Source organism: Lissotriton vulgaris, chromosome 9 (assembly GCF_964263255.1).
Source record: "Lissotriton vulgaris chromosome 9, aLisVul1.2, whole genome shotgun sequence".
NCBI classification, from domain to species: Eukaryota; Metazoa; Chordata; class Amphibia; order Caudata; family Salamandridae; genus Lissotriton; species Lissotriton vulgaris.
Genome location: NC_141697.1, coordinates 542,098,235 through 542,120,002, shown reverse-complemented (window position 1 = coordinate 542,120,002; position 21,768 = coordinate 542,098,235). Strand labels below are relative to the sequence as shown.

At 49.0% G+C, this 21,768-nt stretch overlaps 1 long non-coding RNA gene across 1 annotated transcript; it reads left to right on the top strand.

Annotated features, from left to right (window-relative positions):
- The first annotated feature begins 5,020 nt into the window (after positions 1-5,020).
- On the top strand, positions 5,021-21,481 carry LOC147691739 (uncharacterized). The gene is made up of 5 exons (XR_015299790.1): positions 5,021-5,732; positions 5,820-6,008; positions 7,956-8,134; positions 20,859-21,004; positions 21,082-21,481. It is a non-coding gene; the product is annotated as an uncharacterized LOC147691739 (long non-coding RNA).
- The last annotated feature ends 287 nt before the right edge of the window (positions 21,482-21,768 follow it).

The window sequence follows — 21,768 nt, the reverse complement described above, 5'->3', positions numbered from 1 at the left end:
TCATCAGAGCAAACGAGGTGAAGACTCTTGTGTGGGCAGTCTCTCTGTTTTTCTCTTCCACTTCCCCTTTCCCCCGCGTCATTGAGGCAAGAGAAATCTGGCGCAGTGGTGTGAGGGAGTTGGGAGCACGCATCTTCTTCAGCCTGGCATTCCCGCGGATATCAGGAAATTTCAGGTACTAGTCTGACAGATTGAAGTGCCAGCGGTTGCTTTCCGCTTGGGTGCCATGGCTGAAGGATTGGATGTTAAAGCCCTGGGGTCCATTTTGGAAGGCTTACAGAAGCAGCTGATAGAGACTAGAGAAGAAGTTAGGAAATCAAATCTAGAAACTAGTTTCCTTCGGCAACGTTTAAATGAACTCACAGTTAGCCCTAGACCAGATTTTGGGGGTCAGAAATCTCCAACCTTTAATCCATCTCCATCTTCTTCTGAGCTTACTACTCAGGTGGTGCATGCCATGTCCCCTACCATCCCGCTAGCTCCACCAGAAAGGTTTATGGGAGATCCTAATAAGGCACAGGTATTTGTCATGCAGTGTTCTTTGCATTTTCTTTGCAAACCTATAATTTTCAAGGAGGACCAATCCAAGGTGGCGTTCATGCTGTCGTACCTGAGTGGGGATGCTGCTGCTTGGTCTTTGCCACTTGTGTCTACCAATGATCCCAAGTTATACAACTTTGAAGAGTTCAAGATGGAATTTTTACGAATTTTTGATCGGAGAGCAATCTCTCAAACCACAGACAATGAGCTCCTTGATTTGAAACAGGGGAATTGTGAAATAGTGGCATATTTCGCACAGTTCAACAAACTTATTGTGGAAACGAAGTGGCCATCAGAGAAAAGAGCGGCGATTTTCTACAGAGGTCTGAGAGATGAACTAAAGGATGGCCTAGCTCAGATTCCTAAAAGACCCACTGATGTTTCAGAATTGATTGACCTGGTTCTTCAGATTGACCAGAGACAATCTGAGAGGCGTTCAGAGCAGCGTAAGGAAAATCGGCCAATTCCTCCCAGGTTTGATCGGATTCGCTCTGAAGGAATTAAACCTAAGGATGAAGCTATTGTTGAAGAACCGATGCAAATAGGAACAGTCCGAGGTCCATTGAGTAAGGAGGAACGTGAAAAGAGAAGAGTCGGAAAATTATGTATGTACTGTGGAGGTTCAGGTCATTTTGTCAAAGAGTGTCCTCGAAGACCAAAGACGTCGTCATGGGTAAAAGAGAAGCTCCACCAGTAGACGGAGTTGCTCTGGTGGATGCAGAATCTAAGTCAACTCCTCTAGTACAGTCCTTGTCCAATACTATGCAGTTCTCTGCTCCACATCTCATTCTTTCTTGTCAAATTCATTTTGGAAAAGATCAACGTGCAACTGTCGCAATAATGATTGATTCTGGAGCCACCGGAAATTTTTGCGATATTTTATTTGCAAAAAGTTTGGGAATTAATTTTGTAAGAAAGACCAAACCTGAGCCTGTGCGAGCATTAGATGGTACTCCCCTATCCTCTGGTCCGATTGCATTCGATACAGAAGTAATTTCGGTTTTTGGTCCAGGGAAACATTGCAGTTTCATCTGCTTCAGTTTAATTGATGCCCCACAATTTCAGCTAATTTTGGGCTTGCCCTGGTTAACCGAACACAATCCGAAGATTGATTGGGCCAAGAGAACTGTAGATTTGAATTCTGAGTATTGCCTAGAACATTGTTTTCATCCTCTTCCCCAGGAGAAGGAATCAAGTGATTCTTATTGTTTGGCAAATCAACCGCAGATGATTTGTTTGGTGGAACTTCCAGATGTCCCTGTGCAGTACCAAGATTTGAAAGCCGTTTTTGACGAACAAGAAGCGCAAAAGCTTCCTCCTCATCGGGAGTATGACTGTACAATTGAATTGGAGCCTGGAGCATCACTGCCTTGTAGTCGCATTTATGCTCTTTCCGAATCTGAAAATTTGCATTTAAAAGAGTATCTTGACAAGAATTTGGCAAATGGATTCATAAGACCTTCTCAGTCTCCAGTTTCCTCCCCTCTTTTTTTTATTCCAAAGAAGGACAAGAGCTTGAGGACTTGCATAGACTATAGGGCCTTGAATTTGGTGACTAGGAAAAATCGGTACCCGTTGCCCCTCATCTCTGAGCTTTTGGACCAGGTGAAGGAAGCCCATGTCTACACAAAATTAGATCTCAGGGGGGCTTATCACCTGGTTCGGATGGCAGAGGGGGATGAGTGGAAAACGGAGTTTCGCACCCGATTTGGGCTTTTTGAGTACCAGGTGATGCCCTTTGGTTTGTGCAATGCTCCTGCGGCTTTTCAGCATTTTGTAAATGATATCCTTCTGGAGTTTCTGGATCGATTTGCAGTCGTCTATATTGATGATATTCTTATTTTTTCCAAGAATATTGAGGAGCATGTTTTGCATGTTAGAACCATTTTGGAATGCCTTTTAAAAAATCAACTTTACGTAAAATTGGAAAAATGTGTGTTTCATTCAACCAAGGTCGAATTTTTGGGGTTCATTCTTTCCCCAGAAGGTGTGTCAATGGACGAATCTAAGCTTAAGGCAATCCGTGATTGGCCTGCTCAAAGTACTGTGAAAGAAATCCAAAGTTTTTTGGGGTTCGCCAATTTTTATCGGCGTTTCATCCAGAATTTCTCTGAGAAGGTGAGCCCAATCACCCGTTTGCTTCGGAAAAATGAAAAGTTTGAGTGGGGATCTGAGGCTGAGAAGGCTTTTCAATTTCTTAAAGAATCTTTCATCACAGCTCCTATTTTGCAACACCCGGATCCTTTGGAACCATTTTTTGTGGAGGCAGATGCTTCCAATTTGGCTATTGGAGGAGTTTTGTCTCAACGCAATAAGAAGACTGGGCAGCTTCATCCGGTTGCTTATTATTCACGAAAATTATCCTCCGCAGAGCTCAACTATGCCATTGCAGACAAGGAATTGTTGGCAGTCAAGGATGCCTTCCTGGAGTGGCGACATTATTTACTGGGGGCCAGACATGTGGTCACTGTGTTTACTGACCATAGGAATTTGCAATTCCTTAAATCTGCTCGGACCTTGACACCGCGACAACTTCGTTGGTCACTGTTTTTTGCTGATTTTGATTTTGTACTCACTTACAAACCTGGAGTGATAAATGGGAAGGCTGACGCTCTTTCTCGTTTAAATGTGGGAGAAAATCCAAAAGCAAGACAAGAAGAATTCCTCATTCCAAAGGAGAAGATTGTGGCAATCTCTGTAGTAGATGAATTGGAAGAAAAGATTCTACTGGAATTTCAGAAGGAAGACTATTTGAATTGGGAATCTGAAGGTCCTAATCGTTCTGTAAAAGATGGGAAACCGATTTTTCAAGACAAGAGGTTCATTCCTGGGGAAAAGCTTCAAGTAGAAATCATTCAAATGTTCCACGATCAGCCATTGGCTGTACACAAGGGAGTGGCAAAGACCTTGGAGTTGGTGAAGTGGAACTTTCTTTGGCCAGGCATGGAAGCTCAGGTTCGACAGTATGTTGCCACTTGCGAACAGTGTTTGAAAGGGAAAAGTCTCAGACAATCTCCACAGGGACTCCTTATGCCGTTACCTGTACCTCCTTATCCTTGGCACACTGTGTCGATGGATTTCATTGTTGAGTTACCATCTTGTCAAGGGAATTCAGTCATTTGGGTGGTGGTAGATCAATTTTCCAAGATGAGTCATTTTGTCCCTCTCAAAAAGCTTCCTAATGCTACTGAATTAGCCTCTTTGTTTGTGCAACATGTAGTTAAACTGCATGGAATTCCAAAGGTAGTCATTTCGGACAGGGGCCCCCAATTTGTGTCTCGATTCTGGCGATCCTTTCTTAAGGGTTTGGGGATTGACACTCGTCTGTCCACCGGTTATCACCCAGAAACCGACAGACAGACGGAGAGAGTTAATCAGGATCTTGAGCAGTACCTTCGTTTGTATCTTATGGAACAGGAGGGAGATTGGCCTTCATTGCTTAGCCCAGCAGAATTTGCATACAATAACTCTGTACATTCAGCCACAGGATTTTCCCCTTTCTTTTTGAATTCTGGTAGGCATCCCAACATGTTGGTGGGCAGAGTAGATGTGGATGTTCCAGCAGCTGGGGAGGTCATTCAGAAGTTGCAACTAGCCTACCAAGTTGCCTCTTCTAATTTGGTAAAGGCAAAGGCAGCTTTCAAGAGACAGGCTGATAAGGGTCGTAAGGAGAGTCCAGTCTTTGAACCAGGGGATCAGGTTTGGATCTCCACACGCCATATGCGTTTGCGTGGAAATCGAAAGTTTCAACCCAGGTTTGTGGGTCCTTTCCCGGTTATCAGAATGGTAAATCCAGTGAGTGTGAGGTTACATTTACCTAAAACCTTAAAGATTCACCCACCCTTCCATGTCTCATTAATCAGGAAGCATCCCCCTAATCTTCGTAAAGTACTTCCACCCGCACCATTGCTTGTAGACTCAGTTGAGGAATTTGAAGTAAAGAGAATCCTTGACTCCAAGATCAGGAAGGGGCAAGTTTTCTACTTGGTCGACTGGAAGGGTTATGGTCCTGAAGAACGATCTTGGGAGCCTAGCTCCAATATCCACGCTCCAAGGTTGGTAAGGGAGTTTCACAAGACTTATCCTCACAAACCTAGGGAGGGGGTTTTGGTGGGGGGTACTGTCAGGAATGGCTTCTTGGTGGGGCATTCACGGTTAGTTTCCCCCATCATCAAGTATTCTATGTTTGCAAAGACCCTTTGCTCCTCAATAGCTTGGTGCGCTTTGGTTACAAATTATCGCTGGAAGCAGGTCAGGCACTTCCCTGTTGCCACTGATCGCCCTAGGGGTTAGCGTTCTAGTGCACCCAGTGATTTTAGGCACAGCTGTATTGTGAAGCGCGAGCGTTTATCGAACGTCGCACTTCAACCGTCCATTTTCGTGAGGCGGACGTCAGTTGGCGCTCTCCTGTTCCGTTTGTCCAGAGTACTCTAGTCCCCGTTATTTTCCTGGCTTCGACAGTTCTTTGTAGTCAGGCTCCTGTGAGCTGTCAGTTTAGTTTGCTCTTCGTGAAGAGCTTCTGAGCAGGCGTTTACTTGCGCTGCTTCCCGTTTCAGCCTCCCAGAGTTTGCCGACAGAGAGCCTCGTCAGAGTGAGCCAGCAGCTGTGACAGCGTTCCTCCCCTCAGGCTCCATTATCCAGAGGCATCATTCACCGAGCAGTTTGGTGAGACCTTTCCTTTTGAGAGCGCTCGATATTTATAAGGAATTTTGCCTAAGCTACTTAGTATTCAAAGACTATCTATTCAGAGACTTGTTATTGTTTTGTTATTTCGCTGCAGTTAGGACTTCGAACCTAAAAATTAAAGTCTCAGTCATGAAGGGTTATTTGCTCATGAAGAAATGAGTATTTCGAGAAGTCCTTCGTTATTGTGAACACTTTGACAATTTATTCAGGAGTTGAAGCAGCAATTTGTTAATCTGGAGCGCCCTCTGCTGACCTATATTGGCGCCACCTTTGGAACTGAACATTTTAGACATTGGCATTTGGAATTTAGTTGGAGCACAGAAACCAGTGAACTCTTCTTCTGACAGTCTCAACAAGTAGATAAAAATATATATATATATTCTTGTGTACCACCTTTATTCTGCAGACGCCTCATCTTCTTAGAATTCCATATTCGCTGATGTTCTTTGCAGTAATGTTCCATCTAGAGATTCACTAGAGAGAGGCTAACTCCCACACTAAGTCAGGTAATTGAAAAGAGAGAGAGAGTGAATTTTAGATTAAACTGTTTAACTATGTGCAGGAACTTAGTAATGTTTTGTTAAATCTCGTAGGAAGAACATTCATCTCATCAGAGCAAACGAGGTGAAGACTCTTGTGTGGGCAGTCTCTCTGTTTTTCTCTTCCACTTCCCCTTTCCCCCGCGTCATTGAGGCAAGAGAAATCTGGCGCAGTGGTGTGAGGGAGTTGGGAGGACGCATCTTCTTCAGCCTGGCATTCCCGCGGATATCAGGAAATTTCAGGTACTAGTCTGACACCGGCGGGGACTAGGCTACGAGCGCTGTCTTTGTTTGCTATCCCCCTATTCGGTAGGCCAAGTTACCCAGCCGTGAGGCATCCCAGAGTGGGTGGTCCTACACACCTCTCCTTAGGCCAACTCACCCAGCCATGCGGCATCTGAAGGTGAGTGGACCTATTCTGGCACACCGCCCTCCGGTGTGCCTCCGTACCAACCGCTATCAGCATAGTTCTTCACCACGCCATATGGGAGGCTTCATTCTCCCTGCGGCTCCCCCCCAACTACGCCTTACGCTCTGTCACTTGCCACCTGCTGACCCCATGGTGCCCTGAGGGCTGCTCCAAAATGTACCCCTGCCTTCAATCAACATGTGCATTCCCTCTTTGGCATATAAATCCGGGCTACCCGAGTGGATGAGCCCATGCCTGACCGTCGCCAGGCCATTCGATCTGCAGTAGTTGCTCACTGTGAGGTCCGGTTTCTTTTGGGATTTCTCGACTGCTTTTTTGGGTGTCTGCCCAGCGCCATCCGTGTCTGCTGATCAGCTCTGACTAGACCATTGCAGTCTTCCAGAGCACCTTGCCTGGCTAACTCCTTAGGTGGATGATCAACCCATCCGGATGCCATGTTGTGTACGCCCGCAAGTTTCTGGGAGGCTGCCGATAGCTGTTAGTATTAGCCCAGGTCTATTCAGGAAGGACCTCAGGGGGACCCATGTAATGAGATGCCTGCCCTAATCTGTCACTGCCCAGTCCGGCCTCGGCGGGACATCCTGCCCTGCGCTGGCTTTGCCCGCCCTGTCCCTGTCCTTAGACTGAGCATCCGTCGGTTTGTTGGATATAAACTGTACTTTGGTAATGGTTGGGAGAGACTCAACTCTAAATGTGAGTAGTTCCAGTACCATAGCACTTACGAATGCATGCGTCTCTGAAATACGCAGGCGGGAGTCCGCAGGGCATTCTGCAAGAAGGAGTTAGGAAAATGGTAGCTGTGCACCATCATGAGTAAGTGGCGGTTTAAATGTTTTTTTTTGTGCAATACGCAGCACTACCTAGTGCACGTGAACGTTCTCTCCCGGTATCTTATGACATCTTCTGCTACCTTATCTAGCCTCTCTACAGAATATGGCTGGAGATTTGGAAGCTTTTAGTCTCTTTGAGGATGCAGACTTAGTCCACATTCCATCCCGAAACAGAGAACTCAATGTACTCCCAACCATGCACCATTCTGAGCTTTACCTGACGAAGGGGCGTTTTAGGCAATAATCAATCCTGTGAATCTCCCCAGAGTATCTATCAGTGGAATTCAAAGTTCCACTCGCCTGCTGGACATACACCGGACCAGTGAGGATACAACGAGGCATGTAAAACGGAGGTACTTGAGTGCACGTTGAAGCCACCTTACAAGTGTTGCAAGGAGTGGTCTGTCGAGTGAACCACTACAGTTGACTAGGTTATATACAATTGCTGAAGGTACTGCACACCGCATTAAATGTCGCAATTATGCCCTGATTCATCTACACTGTACATATGCTATCAACCTTGTTGCCGATTTAATTGTGACACCAGAAGTCCAAGATGTCGAATACATGCCTTGATACATCCACATTGTATATATACAATCGCTGAAGACACTTCATACTACATTGTACATACAAATGTATGCCCTGTTTCATCTACACTGTACATATGCATTCACCCCCTTTTTTTGCCGAATGAATTGTGTATCATGTTCAAGGTACATACAACTGTATCGTATGTATGCCCTGAATCGTCTACATTGTACATATGTAATCACCTTTTAGGCCCATTGAATTGTTCATTATGTTCATAGTACACACAAATGTATCCACGTCTTTGTAAATACAATGATTGTCTGCTGTCTTTTACTTTGATTGCGCATTCACCTTTGCATCTCAGTGCTGTAAATCTCACTACATACATTTCAATAGGTTACTTGGACACATGAGGGATTCAACATCTCGTGAGACCCAGATGACGTCCTGAACATCCGGGCTCGTCTTTGCCAAACTGAGCCTTTCTAGCGTGCACTTTACGCACGTCCCGAACGGTTTAACAAGACGGAATGCCCGGCGGTCTGCTTTAATCTGCTCAATCAGCTTTTGCAAAGGTACGTGTGGCCTAAATTGTAAAGAATAGATCAGTATTCGGTAGGCCTTTAGATAATTTGTGTGATCAGAGACACCTTGTCACGTCATGTTCATAGGGACCGTGCAGCACCAGGCCCGTAGCTAGAGCTTGGGGCGCCCGGGGATATCCCTCAGATTTACCTGCCAACATAATCAAATTCTGCCTTGAAAAAGCCCACGTCCAATTGGCCACTAGGGCGAAACACGTGTTGGCTGCCTTTTTCGGGTTGTGTGTCCTGGCTGCAGCTAGTACACATAATCCGACCCTCTCTCATTATGAGCAAAACACCTGGCTGTATGGGCTTGGTTGCCATTAAGGATTCAGGGGATTTGTGGGAGAGGCGGGCTCACGATTTCAGCACAGTGCTTTCACTGACTGAATGGAAGGGAAGTATGGTGGTCTATTAATGACCAGCGGTTACATTTGCATATTAGGCAGCCTTCCATAGACCCGACTTTAAAAGAGGCTTAGTGTTCATTGCAAGCTCCTCAGACGACGAGCAAATAAACGGATACATAACAAGTTGTCCTGTTGCACTCCCGTGTATGGAGCCAGCATGGTCGGACGGGGACAGAAAATAAACACAGGTGCCAACATAAAAGTGGCTCCCATTAGTGAACCACGGTTTTACAAGTGACCCACATCTGCAAATCGGGGCAGTTTTGAACTTGTGGTGGTGTGGTTATTTCAGGGAAATCATGCAAAAAACGGCACACAATCCCATAAAACAGGCCCAGTCACCGCCAAAAACCGTGATCTGTCAGACCAACCCTTCTGGCACTGCCCTATTGCCCTATAGATCAGTTCCGTGTTGTGAGCCAGGACTTATCCAAAGGGATGTTGGAAAAATAGCAAAGCAATAGCTAGTCACATTCTCTGAATTATTGGTAGAGCACCAGTGCTCTCTGCTCCCTACCTCTTCTGCATACACACTGCCTCATCTTGTCTCTGTCTCTAAGTTCTGTCCACACACTACATCCTTTGCTCACACTTTGCTCTAAGCTGTTTCTGCTCAGACATCTCCGCTGACACACTGGGCACTGTTCATACCATGCCCCATCTCCTCACACACTGCCTCCATTGGCTCCCTGTCCTTTCTGTTCATAGACAAGTGCCTGTCCTCACACCATATTCCCTCTGCCCCTTCTCACACACTAGCATCTGCTCACAAATTGCCCAAAGTGCTCCCTGCCTGTTCTCCTCACGTGCCAACCCTTCTTCTCCCTTGACCATCTGCTCATAGTCTGCCCTTTTTGCTTACTCACTGCCACTTCTGCGCCCACACTGCCCTTTTGCTCTCACACTGCCACTCTGCTCCTTGACCCTTCTGTTCACACAGTACCCCCTACTCACACTCTGTCAAATCTGCTCCTTGAACCATCTGCATGTACGCTGCCCCCTTTGCTCACACACTGTCCCCTCTGTTTACACATTGCACCACAGCTCCCTGCCCTTTTTCATAACACACTGCCCCCTCTGCTCCCTGCCTCTTCCTGCTCACACTCAATTCGTTCTGCTTCCTGCACCCTCTGCTGTTGCCACGTGTTAGAACCGGCTGTCTCTAGTTGGCAGAGGTATACACTTCTGACAAATAGGGACACTCCTTTTCTAGTCAGGGCAAGGGGATCACACCCTTCGATAACCCCTGCTCACCCCCTTGGTAGCTTGGCAGAGCAGGACAGGCTTATCTCAGAGGCTGTGTGTTAAGCAATTATGACCACATACAGTAATAAAGTGAATACACTACAAATGGACACGACACAGTAGTATTATAAAAATAAGTATTTTTATATAAGACTTAGCACAAGACCAAATAACGGCAAAACTGTACACAATCGGAATAAATACGTTCGGGAAGGAAAAAGGATAGTTCAAAGGTAGTTTCTTCTTTAGCACAAGAGTCTTTTAGTATCAAGCAAATCATCTTCTTGGAAACAAAGTTCTTTAGCAACAGGGTAACTCACACGGGAGCTACACAACGCTGGGGCAAAGATAATCCACAGGTTCGGCGTCGACCGCGAGGAGCGCTGCGCCGGGCCTGGAGTCACACGGACCCCCAACAACACAGTACCTTAGAAAATTGAAGCACACGATGATCAGCGGCGTCGAGCACTCCGGCGTCGCGTCTTCGGTGTCGATCAGGCCACAGCAGGCGTTGTCGATGATGTAGTTGCACAGAGTGAGCAGCGCTCACGGCGTCGAAGGGCACACGGTTGATGCGATCAGCAGCGGGGCAGACACGAGGTCCTCTGGAGTTAGAGCCGTACTCCTACTCACTGGCGTTGCTGCTGGCGTCGGTTGGGCCCAGCGTCCGATCGTCGTGATTGCTGGTCCTTTCAGAGATGCTGGATTCACACTTCCAGCAAATAGCACTTTTAGCAGATGAAGTCCTTTAGCCCTGTGACTTCAGCAGGAGACTGGCACTCTTCCAGTCCTTGGAGATTTTCTTAGCAAGCGTGAGGGTACACACACAGTTCCTCTCTCCTGGTTCCTTGGCAAAAATAAATAAGCACTGCAGGATTCCCCCAACAACAGCACACTGGCAGAAGGGGTAGGCAGTCCTTTAGATCAGCAGGCTTCTTGTCCTTGGTTACAGGGTTCCTTGTCAGAAGTGATCTGATTTCCTAGTTCAGGGGTCCTTCTCTTATACCCCTTTTCGTCTTTGATCCCTTTGTCTATGCCGGGGGTTTCCCAACATCCTGGGTCTGCGGTGGGTGGAGCTAGGTAGTCGCACCTGGTCTATTCATTGAGCCGGGCCGGGTCCTCAGACGCCCCGCAGGAGGTGGAGCCAGCATTGATACTGGCAGGAGCAGAGCTATCGCCCTCCTGGCAGGAGGTGGGGATAGGATCGTCCATGGCAGGCACAGAGCCATCAGTCGCTTGGCAGGAGGTGGAGCCAGCATTGTATCAGGCAAGGCAGGCTATCAACAACTACTCTCCCCCTACTCTCAACGTAAATGTCCCACTCATCCCACACTGACTCATCCAGACCTCGGGGAGCCACCCAGCTCCTGTCACACACACGTAAGACCAGCAGAGACCAGATATGGTTAGACAAGAAAATAGACACTTTCTAAAAGTACTACTTTCGAACCCAGAGTCCAAAAACCATCCACACCAACGGATGCGTAATTAAACCCCGAGTTCAGGGATACCAAACTCGACATTGCACCGTACTCTCCGAGCCAGCTAGGATCATAGCGTTAATAATCCCGGCGGCCCATTCTATCCAACGGAGAGCAGGCTACCTCGCAATAGTGAAGCACTAAGATGGCGGCACTTCACTATCAGGACATGCCAACTTGGTCAGGCTTGTCCTACCTTACACTTACAATGCACCCTGCCCGGGGGCCTACCATAGGGGTGACTAACATGAAGTTAAGGGAAGGTTGGAGGGGCTGGCAGGTAGGTATACCTGCGCAGCTGACGTGACAGTGCAAGACTGCACGTGGGTCTCGCAATGACCGACCCGTAGACATTCTTTTCCAAGGCCGCTCCTGTGGGTGGCACAACACGTGCTGCAAGCCCACGAGCGGCATTTGTATTTACAAGCCCCGGCACTCCTGGTGCACTAGACTAGGGACTGACAGTAAACCAAATAAGCCAAACATGGATACAATAGATACATCATTTTAACAGAGGGAGCACTTGCGCTATGGCACTGATCAGCAGTGACACGGCGCCCAAAGCATATACCAGCAAAACATCGTAAAAACAGTAGAGGCAAACAGAAAAATGGAGGAGAGACTCAAGCCAATGATGTCAGGTCTAACACGTGTCCCCTCCAGCTGAAATGTGGGGAGAACTACCCTTAACCTAGGGAGTCCTCATCACTAAGGCGGAAAAATCTGGACAGACCATCAGCATTGGCGTGATCTGTGCCAGGGCGGTGTTCCACCGTAAAGTCCATCCCCTGTAGAGCAATGGACCACCTCAACAGTTTTGGATTCTCACCCCTCATTTGCATCAACCATCTGAGGGGCCTGTGGTCTGTCTGAACCCGGAAGTGAGTCCCAAACAGGTAGGGTCTTAGCTTCTTCAGCGCCCAGACCACAGCAAATGCTTCTCTCTCTATCGCACTCCACCTCGTTTCCCTGGGAAGTAACCTCCTACTGATGAAGGCTACAGGCAAGTCTCGGCCCTCTTCATTCACCTGAGCTAGAACAGCCCCCACGCCATGCTCTGAAGCGTCCGTCTGAACAATGAATTCTTTCGAAAAGTCGGGTGCCTGGAGTATAGGTGCGGTGCACATTGCAGTTTTCAGGGTGTCAAAGGCCGTTTGACAGGCATCAGTCCAGATCACGTTTCGTGGCTGCTTCCTGGAAGTCAGCGAAGTCAAGGGGTGCACAATGTTACCGTAATCCTTGACAAACCTCCTGTAATAACCCGTGAGTCCTAAGAAGGCTCTCACCTGCGTTTGGGTTTTGGGCGGTGCCCAAGCCAGGATGGTATCGATCTTGGGTTGCAGGGGGGCCACCTTACCACTCCCTACTTGGTGCCCCAAGTACACCACAGAACCCTGCCCAATCTGGCACTTACTGGCTTTGATTGTGAGGCCTGCTCCGCGCAGGGCCAACAACACTTCCTGGAGGTGGCGCAAGTGTTCCTCCCAGCTGGCGCTGAACACTGCGATGTCGTCCAGGTAGGCGGCGCTGAATTCCTCCAGTCCAGCCAAGACCTGGTTGACCAACCTCTGGAAGGTGGCGGGGGCATTCTTCATCCCAAAGGGCATCACCCGGAACTGGTATAGCCCATCTGGTGTGGAGAACGCTGACCTCTCTTTTGCCCCATCAGTCAAGGCGATCTGCCAGTACCCAGACGTTAAGTCAAACGTACTAAGGTACCGGGCAGCTCCCAACCGATCGATGAGCTCATCAGCTCTGGGGATGGGGTGCGCGTCAGTCTTCGTGACCGAATTGAGCCCTCGGTAGTCCACGCAGAACCGGAGTTCTAGTGAAGCACCAGGCGCTGCAGCCTTCGGGACCAAGACCACTGGGCTGGCCCAAGGACTGCTAGAGGACTCAATCACCCCTAACGCGAACATTTTGGAGACCTCCTCCTTAATGTACGCTCTGACCTTGTCAGTCACCCTGTAAGCCTTGTGCTTCACAGGAGGGCTGTCTCCGGTGTCAACGTCATGGACACACCAATGCGTGACACCCGGAACCAAGGAAAACAGATCCGGGAATTGTCCCAACAGGTGGCGACAATCCTGTTTCTGCTCAAGGGTCAGTGTGTCAGAGAGGACCACACCATCCACTGACCCGTCTTGCTCCTTAGCATACAGGAGGTCAGGAAGAGGCTCACTCTCCTCCTCCGTTCCAGCATCTGTAGCTAAGAGCATGCCCACTTCGGACCTTTCTAAGTGGGGCTTCAAACGGTTGACATGCAGGACCCGCAAGGGGTTCCTGGGAGATTTCAAGTCCACCAAGTAGGTGACATCGCTCTTCTTCTCCACAACCTTAAACGGTCCAGTCCACCTGTCCTTGAGCGCACAAGGTTCCACAGGGGACATGACCCACACTTCCTGACCAGGCTGAAGTTCTACCAGAGTGGCATTCCGGTCGTACCATCGCTTCATCTCCTCCTGGCTAGCCTCCAGATTCGCCTGAGCAAGTTCTCTGAAGCGCCGAGTCTGGTTCCGAAAGGCCAGCATGTAACTGTATACATCCTGGGAGATTGCTCCCAGCCTTCCTTGACCAGACTCAAAGGCCCTCTTACCGGGTGACCGTATAAGAGCTCAAAGGGGCTGAACCCTAGAGCCTTCTGCGGTACCTCACGGTAAGCAAACAACAGGCATGGCAAGAGGACGTCCCATTTCCGCCTCATTGGTTCTTCAAGACCCATGATCATGCCTTTCAGGGTCCGGTTGAATCTCTCAACCAGCCCATTTCCTTGAGGGTGGTAAGGAGTGGTGAACTTGTAGGTTACCCCACACTCCTTCCACAGAGACTTCATATAGTTCGAAATGAAGTTGGTGCCTCGGTCGGACACCACCTCTCTGGGGAACCCCACCCGGGAGAAAACCCCCATCAGTGCCCGTCCCACCACGGGGGCCGTCACTGTCCTGAGAGGGATGGCTTCCGGGTACCTTGTGGCATGGTCCACCAAGACCAGGATGAACCTGTTGCCCAGGGCTGTCTTGGGGTCCAGGGGCCCAACAATGTCAATACCCACCCGGTCAAAGGGGGTGCTGACCACCGGAAAAGGTTGGAGGGGAGCCTTCTGCTTCCTTCCGCTTTTCCCACTTGCCTGGCAAGTGCGACAAGTCTTGCAATGGATGTCTACATCCCTACGCATCTGAGGCCAATAGAAATGGGTGACAAGCCTGTCATAGGTCTTGTCCTGCCCCAGATGTCCAGCTAACGGTACGTCATGAGCCAACCCCAGTAGGAAGGCTCTGAAGCGCTGGGGTACCACCAGCACACGGGCTGACCCAGGCTCAGCAGCCTTAGGCTCGCTATACAGGAGGTCGTTCTCCCAGTACACAAAATGTGACCCTGACTGATCACCTGAGGATTGGGCTGAGGCCTGCTGCCTCATGCCCACAAGAGAAGGGCACACCTTCTGTTCCGCACAGAATTCCTCCCTGGAGGGACCACCATCCTGCTGCCAGTGGGTCAGCTCGGGCAGATCTCCCAGTTCGGCAATTTGTTCCCCTGTGGGCTCCAGGGCATCCCCCTCAGGGTCTACCTCCTTCTGGACCACGGGAACGACGGGGGCCGGTTTCCCGCGCCTCCTGCCTCTTCTCTTCACAGCTGGGTCCTGGGCCATACTTTCAGGCTCCGGGACCCCATCAACACCCTTACTCGCTGTCATGGATCGAGTGGTTGCACACACCCACTCTGGCACACCCAACATTTTCAAGTGCGCCGCTCTCTCCACCTTAGCCCAATGGGAGTCTTCCAAATCATTGCCCAGGAGACAGTCGACAGGCATGGCGGGCCTCACAGCAACCTGAAGAGTACCTGAAACTCCCCCCCATTCAAAGGAAACCTGAGCCACCTCACACTCTTTCTGGGAGTTATCGGCAGCTATCACGGGGTAGAATGCGTGGGGAACCACCTGCTCTCTGGACACCAAGTGACATTTGACAGCTGTCACACTCGCTCCGGTGTCTCTGAGAGCTTCCACTCTATGGCCATTAATGGTCACCCACTGCCTATATTTACTAGTGTTACTAGGCAGAGGGGGTGGAGGGACCATTTGCATGTCTCCTAGCGAGACCAGGGACATTTCTGCGGGACCCCTCCCACCATGGACAACCATCTCCTCCCCTCCCAAGGCTACACTTGCCAACTGACGAGGGGGCGCACGCGGCGGTGCATTCGAATCCTTCTTGGGACACTGGGGGTCATAGAACCGGTGTCCCACCTGCCCACAACCGTAGCAGGTTAGGGGGCCCCTATGAACAGGTTTACCCGTTGGAGCCCCTGGCTTCTTCTCAGGGGGAGGCTGGGAACCTTTCCCTTGGTTCCCTTGGGGATTACTTTGGGGCCCTTTCTGAGACTCCTTCTGTTTACCCTTGTCCCCCCCACTCTTCTGCTGGGGACCCTGCCCACCTTTGGCTGAGTCTCCCACTGGACCCTTGTGGACCCTGGTACTGACCCAGCGGTCCGCCTCCTCAGCAAGTTTTCTAGGGTTAGATATCTTGCTATCAATCAGGTGCTGGCGCAGCTCTGGAAAACAGTTATTAGACAAGTGCTCCCACGCAAACAAATCATAGAGAGCTTCATAACTTTCCACTTTGCTGCCCTTTACCCAACCATCCATGGCTCTGCAAAAATAAGACACATATTCAACCCACGTCGTACCAGGCAACTTCTTGCATTCTCTAAAAGCTTGTCTGTACTGCTCGGGGGTTAAACCATATCGCAACATTAAAGCATCTTTCATATGAGCATACGACATCCTATCCGCAACAGGCATGTCTAACAGGGTATCTCTTCCCTCATTCACAAAGCGACCCCACAACCCCGCTCCCCAATTCTTCTCAGGGACCTGGTGGGCCAACAATGCTAACTCATATGGTTTAAACCACTGACCAATATCTTCATTCTTATTGTAATCTTTGATCACATCTTTCGGGAAGTAAAACTTACTTTCTGCAGGCTCGGATGGAATGCTGCCACCAGAGGGATTCAACTCTAACTTTTTAGCTTGGATATCCAGTTCCCTCAACCTGGCTTCACGCTCCAAAGCTAACTTCTCTCGTTCAAACTCCAACTTTTTGATCTCTAAGTCAGCTTCCCTTCTACCTCTTGCATTTTCTAACTCCAACTGCCCATTTATCTTTAGCCTTGCCATCTCCATGTTGTAAGCTCGCTCTTTCGCCCTTTCTTCTCTTTCTTCAGGGGAAAGACCTTTGGAGGAAACACTGCTTCCGGGAGAGGGCACAGGTCCATTCACTGGCACCTCCTCATCCCCTTCCTCTGTGGGTACCACCACCACATCAGAGGGATTTCTGGATTCCCACCAGGCCTGTAATGCTTTATAAAAATCATCTTTTCTCGAGAGGCCGGTGGTAGGAACTTCAAACTGGTTGCAAAAGTGTTTCAGCTCATCTTTCTTGTATCTCTTTAGCTTACTCCTCTCAAACTCTTCAACAACAACGATAGCAGGGGCAGTGACTCCGTTGTCACTCATGGTTACAACTGGCAGTGTTCAGAAAATCAAGTTTCAGAAAAGCGAAGAACAAAAATAGGATCCTTCCGAATCAGATTGTGACTGCGCTATGGTCTGCTTTCACTACGTAGCGCACACTAATCACTGTACACGGGTCATAAATGCAAGGTCCAAATCCTCACCGCTGCATCCAATGTTAGAACCGGCTGTCTCTAGTTGGCAGAGGTATACACTTCTGACAAATAGGGACACTCCTTTTCTAGTCAGTGCAAGGGGATCACACCCTTCGATAACCCCTGCTCACCCCCTTGGTAGCTTGGCAGAGCAGGACAGGCTTATCTCAGAGGCTGTGTGTTAAGCAATTATGACCACATACAGTAATAAAGTGAATACACTACAAATGGACACGACACAGTAGTATTATAAAAATAAGTATTTTTATATAAGACTTAGCACAAGACCAAATAACGGCAAAACTGTACAAAATCGGAATAAATACGTTCGGGAAGGAAAAAGGATAGTTCAAAGGTAGTTTCTTCTTTAGCACAAGAGTCTTTTAGTATCAAGCAAATCTTCTTCTTGGAAACAAAGTTCTTTAGCAACAGGGTAACTCACACGGGAGCTACACAACGCTGGGGCAAAGATAATCCACAGGTTCGGCGTCGACCGCGAGGAGCGCTGCGCCGGGCCTGGAGTCACACGGACCCCCAACAACACAGTACCATAGGAAATTGAAGCACACGATGATCAGCGGCGTCGAGCACTCCGGCGTCGCGTCTTCGGTGTCGATCAGGCCACAGCAGGCGTTGTCGATGATGTAGTTGCACAGAGTGAGCAGCGCTCACGGCGTCGAAGGGCACACGGTTGATGCGATCAGCAGCGGGGCAGACACGAGGTCCTCTGGAGTTAGAGCCGTACTCCTACTCACTGGCGTTGCTGCTGGCGTCGGTTGGGCCCAGCGTCCGATCGTCGTGATTGCTGGTCCTTTCAGAGATGCTGGATTCACACTTCCAGCAAATAGCACTTTTAGCAGATGAAGTCCTTTAGCCCTGTGACTTCAGCTGGGGACTGGCACTCTTCCAGTCCTTGGAGATTTTCTTAGCAAGCGTGAGAGTACACACACAGTTCCTCTCTCCTGGTTCCTTGGCAAAAATAAAGAAGCACTGCAGGATTCCCCCAACAACAGCACACTGGCAGAAGGGGTAGGCAGTCCTTTAGATCAGCAGGCTTCTTGTCCTTGGTTACAGGGTTCCTTGTCAGAAGTGATCTGATTTCCTAGTTCAGGGGTCCTTCTCTTATACCCCTTTTCGTCTTTGATCCCTTTGTCTATGCCGGGGGTTTCCCAACATCCTGGGTCTGCGGTGGGTGGAGCTAGGTAGTCGCACCTGGTCTATTCATTGAGCCGGGCCGGGTCCTCAGACGCCCCGCAGGAGGTGGAGCCAGCATTGATACTGGCAGGAGCAGAGCTATCGCCCTCCTGGCAGGAGGTGGGGCTAGGATCGTCCATGGCAGGCACAGAGCCATCAGTCGCTTGGCAGGAGGTGGAGCCAGCATTGTATCAGGCAAGGCAGGCTATCAACAACTACTCTCCCCCTACTCTCAACGTAAATGTCCCACTCATCCCACACTGACTCATCCAGACCTCGTGGAGCCACCCAGCTCCTGTCACACACACGTAAGACCAGCAGAGACCAGATATGGTTAGACAAGAAAATAGACACTTTCTAAAAGTACTACTTTCGAACCCAGAGTCCAAAAACCATCCACACCAACGGATGCGTAATTAAACCCCGAGTTCAGGGATACCAAACTCGACATTGCACCGTACTCTCTGAGCCAGCTAGGATCATAGCGTTAATAATCCCGGCGGCCCATTCTATCCAACGGAGAGCAGGCTACCTCACAATAGTGAAGCACTAAGATGGCGGCACTTCACTATCAGGACATGCCAACTTGGTCAGGCTTGTCCTACCTTACACTTACAATGCACCCTGCCCGGGGGCCTACCATAGGGGTGACTAACATGAAGTTAAGGGAAGGTTGGAGGGGCTGGCAGGTAGGTATACCTGCGCAGCTGACGTGACAGTGCAAGACTGCACGTGGGTCTCGCAATGACCGACCCGTAGACATTCTTTTCCAAGGCCGCTCCTGTGGGTGGCACAACACGTGCTGCAAGCCCACGAGCGGCATTTGTATTTACAAGCCCCGGCACTCCTGGTGCACTAGACTAGGGACTGACAGTAAACCAAATAAGCCAAACATGGATACAATAGATACATCATTTTAACAGAGGGAGCACTTGCGCTATGGCACTGATCAGCAGTGACACGGCGCCCAAAGCATATACCAGCAAAACATCGTAAAAACAGTAGAGGCAAACAGAAAAATGGAGGAGAGACTCAAGCCAATGATGTCAGGTCTAACACCACGCCTCTGATCCTTACCCCTTCTGCTCTCACATCTTGTCAGTTCACATATTACACAATATGCTCCGTACCCCGTCTGCCCACACACTGTCCTTCTCCACCTGACCTTTTTTTCGTTTGATTTCTATGTAGCCTTTTTGCTGGCACACTGCCCCCTCTGCTCACACGCTTATCTCTCTTACCTGCCTCTTCCCCCACACAGTGTCCCTTTGCTCACACATCACCCCGTCGGATCACATACTGCTCCTACTGCTTCCTGTCACACTGCCCCTTCTTCTCTGTCCTTGTAGCTCCTCGTAGAGAAGTACGACCTCTTCCCTACTGTCACTGATCACTTCTCTTCAGTCTTCCTGAACAAAGGGATTTGGATTACAGTGATTCCTTTCTTGCAAGAGCAGTGAGCAGAACAATGGGATTGCTCAGACCTTGTCCCAACCAGCATGATAATGATTCCTCCAAACCTGAAAACATTGCTGGGGCTCATGCCCATAGCCTCATAGAAGTTGATGCCCATGGCTAGAGCATTATGTAAAAACATGTAGTACATTTGAACGAATCTCCACCGCAACCGCGCGCCACAGTACATTAGGGAACACTGAAAATGTTCAATAAAAGTACTCACGTTATTTGAGAGGTGACGTCCAAGTTGGGCACGAGGCTGCAGGGGGGGCATGACAGGTACTCGACACTTCAGCTTGGCAAGTCTGAATGAGGCCCTAATTATTTAGAAATAGTGTGAAGGCGGCTGCAATAATTTCGGCAGGGGCCGGGGGTAAATTAACAGCTGAGCTAAAGGCACGGTGACAGCTCGGGTCGGTGCGAGGTGCCTGCAGCAGCGTTGTGAACGCCGGCGCCATCATTCAATTTGGGACACTGTGATGTGAAAGACAAGTAATATACAACAGACACCACCAGCAAAACGGCCAGCACGGAGGCGCGCAACTTCTTCAACTCCCGAGTCCCGGCCTGCTCAGCAGCAGGATGTGACGTCCCCTGCGTGGCTGCAAAGTAGCACAACCTGACGTCAGGCTATCCGTCAGAGCAGCGCAGCAGGTGAATGATTTTCAATAGTGTGTGAGTTGACTGAGGCAGCCAGTAGCTCCTGATCACAGCTAATACAGTACACAAAACACTAAAGGCCCGTTGCGGCGCCCTTTATCATTTATTTGGGGGCACCGACACTACGGTGAGTGTCCCCAAATAAATTATAAAGGCTGTCGCAACGCCGCCCCTTAAATTGTGCCGCCTGGGGCGGTCTGCCTCCCCCCCCCCCCCCCCCGCAACCCTCTAGCTACGCAAGTGTGTAGCACTTTTAGGATGTCTGAAGTGGACGTTAAATATACTTATCAGTTGCCACGTTTGTTGGGAGTTCTAACGGGGTCACATTTAGAGGACTTTCACTGTTCGAATTCTAGGGCCTTGTTTCGCCTCCTTCTCACGGGTCTTCCGTAATTGTAAGCATCTATGGATTCTTAGTATTTACTTTTGCGAAGGGGACCCATGACAGCCCAGTCCACAACCACTACCTATTCCTTTAGGTTGCCTAGTGCGCACACTGGATGTGCCATGTCCACAGATGTTGTACGTGTATCCTTGTATGTGCATCTATATACGATTGCAGGCTGACACACGGTCTTATCCTTTGATTCCCAGGAAGTCTCGGACATCATTCATGGATGTTTACAAAATTGGTGCATGAAGGTTCTGCGCACCCTTGAACCTTGGACCCTTGGTGAATTAGACCACTGGGTTTATTTTTCAAGACTTACCTGTGTAGCAAGGCTTGGCACCAGGCTTAGGTCAGTATAATTACCACATGTCCTCTTAGCCTACCCACACACATAGTGCCTGTTCTAATCAACATTCTCACTTGTAGGTTGCCATCCCATGTCCTGAAGAAGACTTGCAGCTGAGGCTTCACTCTCCCTCATTGTATCAGTCGAGTCGAAACGTCTCCACGTCGGTCTCCACCTGTCAAGACCTGTACCTACCTCCATCTCAACATTCCATTGAAGATGCATTACTTGCACATTTGTATATTTACAGATTACATGTAAATTAACGTTTCACATTGGGCAGGTCTACTTTGTCTCGTTTTGATTAACAGTAACTCTGAATTTATCTAAACTGTTTGTATTATATATTCTTGTGATTCACCCCTTCTCACTACCCTCCACCATCACTTCCCCATTCCTTTTCTTGCTCGCAACCTCTATATATTGAAAAGTAAATATTCTGCTGACAATTGAATTAAATACTGCTGTTGAAAGCAAATGAAATTGGCTGGCGCTTAGATTCATTTTTTTGTGTGGGTCTTCTACCCATGTTTCCATGAATGACTATTGAGTATATGTATGTAGAAACGCTTTTGAATATTAATTATTAGTTTTGTAGTACTCCACACAACACAGCTTGTACATATTCAAATTCAATTCATGTGAAATTGGTCACGGACCACTTCTTATTCCCGGACATACACCGGAGCTCCCACTGGGGTATGTAGCGTGTTCCTTTTTTTTCTTTCTTTTTTTCTTAAATCACAGCTTATCCTGGTGCCCTCAAA